This window comes from Marmota marmota, unplaced genomic scaffold (genome assembly GCF_001458135.2).
Source record: "Marmota marmota marmota unplaced genomic scaffold, marMar, whole genome shotgun sequence".
Lineage (NCBI taxonomy): Eukaryota > Metazoa > Chordata > Mammalia > Rodentia > Sciuridae > Marmota > Marmota marmota.
The window spans coordinates 25,882,224-25,884,780 of record NW_025999932.1 but is presented as its reverse complement, the minus strand read 5'-3'; positions in this window follow the sequence as shown (position 1 = coordinate 25,884,780).

The window sequence follows — 2,557 nt, the reverse complement described above, 5'->3', positions numbered from 1 at the left end:
TCTTTCCTCATTAGACATTCTGAAGGTCCCCAGCACAGTGCCTTCTTCTTTCTTCTTCTTTTTTTTAATTAGCCACCAAAGCATCCAGGCTCTGAGTCCGTGTGACCTGCCTGCCAGGAGAAGCAGGGCTTGGAGGAGAAGCAGACAGGGCTGGCCCACTCGCCTGCACTGCCTTGTCATGGGAGGTCCCCCTGAGAGTCTCCAGAATCAGCCCAGGAACCCAGCCCCTGACCAGTGCAAGCCCCATGAAGGAACCAGAGATCTCCAAAAGACTGTCATCTCTGATGGTGGCAACGAGAAAGAAGAGAAGGTAAATGGAAAAAAAAAAAAAGAACTTCTATGTATATATAGCACCAGGAAGACCTGTGTCCTGAGGACTTACTGCCTTTATTCCTTGAATTCCTGGGGAGGTTGAGGAACCAAGTGACACTTAATACATTGGGACTCAGAGGAGCATAGACTTGGATAGATTAATGAATGAATGGTGATGAGTGTGAGAGAGCTGAGGTCTCTTCCTGCAAAATGTTGATGGTGATGATAATGATGATGGTTATGGTGATAAAAAGAATTAAAGAATTAAGCCAAAGATTAAAACTGAAACATAGTAAGGGTCAGAAATGGAGTTACCAGCTGGGCACGATGTCACATGCCTGTGATCCCAGCGGCTCAGGAGGCTGAGGCAGGAGGATCATGAGTTCAAAGCCAACCTCAGCAACTCAGTGAGGTCTTTAGCAATTTAGCAAGACCCTGTCTCAAAATAAAAACATAAAAGAGGCTGGGGATGTGGCTCACTGGATAAGCATCCCTGGGTTCAAACCCGAGTACCCACCCCCCCCAAAAAAAAAATAAAAGGAAAGAAGAGAACCCCTAAGGAAACTTCCAAAGAAGGATTATTGAACACTGGCTTTTCTGAAGCAACTATACAAACACCTCCCCTGAATTCTTTCCAACTTAATAGTAAGAGTAGACTCCACTGTCCCAGGAAAGGGTAAGAGTGCACCCCCGGGTGGTCCAGGGGGTCTCCTGCTGCTTTTCCAATTGCAAGATTCCTACAATCTTTGTCCCAGACTCAACTATTTGGCATTAATAAGGTGGTACCTTTTTCAAAACCTTACTTTGAAAGAAAACATTGGCCACTGTTGCTGGTGGTAGCAGGCAGTTCTCAGTGTGGAAAAGGTGGTGAGGGGGAAGAGATCATGCCCCCATACCTACAGCAGCAGAGGCCAGCTGGATTGTCCTCAGTTCAGCTTCAAGAGAAAGAGATTGGTGGAGGCAGTGTGCAGTTTGGATATGTAAAAGCTGGTAGCCATGTCAAGCTGGCCATGACTCTCTTGGGTGCTGTCTGAGTGCCTGGCTCATTTTGTAGAGTATAGTCAGGATTCTCCAGAAAGGCAGAATAAATGAATACAGATAGATAAATAGATGATTGATAGATAGATAGATAGATAGATACATACATACATACATACATACATATGCATGAGAAGGAGATTGACTTATTTTAGGAATTGGTTCTCACAGTTCTGGAGGCCAAGAAATCCTGCAATCTGCCACCTGGAGAACCAGGAAAGCTTGTGGCAATAGTAGATCAGTCTCAGTCCAAAGGCCTGATAGTTGGGGAGGCCAATGGTACCAGACCAGGTTGAGTCCCAGAGCCAAGAGTCTGATGTTCATGGGCAGGAGAAAGCAGATTTTCCAGCTCAAGGAGAGGAGAGAATTCATACTTCTCCCACATTTGATTCTATCTGGGCCCTCAACAGATTGAATGATGCCCAGCCACATTAACTAGGGCAGATCTTCTTTACTCAGTCCAGCAATTCAAATATTAATCTCTTCCAGAAATACCCTCACAGATTCACCCAGAAATAATGTCTAACTAGCTATCCAGGCAAACCCATAACCAAGTAAAGTTGACATAAAACTAACCATCACAGAGTTATTACAAGATTAAATTAGGGGCGCAAGGCTAGTAACATTTGTGGATGCCCCTAGGTGAGAGTTCATTTGCACATGCAATTTGGTAAGCTCCAGGGAATGTGCAGTTTTCCGAAGCTAGTAGTTTGAACTCCCATACAGAGTGAGCCCTTCTAATAATTGCCAACCTCGATAACAAAAGCCAGTGCCCTGCAAGGGCAGTCCAGTTGCAAGTAATAGGAGGAGTTCAAGCTTGCTTGGGCAAGAAGGGAAATTTATTAGCTCAAAGAATCCAACGAACTGAGAAAACAAAAGTTGAAAAGAGCAGAGTTGGGCCTTGGAGCTAGGGAGTTCCCTCTCTCTCCCTCTGTCACCCTCCCTCTCTCTGTCTCTGGGCCCTCTCCCTCCATCTCTCTGCCTTTTTCTCAGTCACTCTTCCTCCCCACCCACCCCTGCAGCTTCTCTTAGCCTGTCAGACATAATCTCTCTACAGTACAAAGTTCTGTTTTCCACACAGTGGAAAATATGTCCACCTACACCTCAGGAGTTTTACATTTTTGATCTTCTGCCAACTGTCAAGAGCAGACTTCTCTCATCTAAGCTCTTAGAACAACCTCATTGGCCCAAGCTGGCCAGGTAGCCA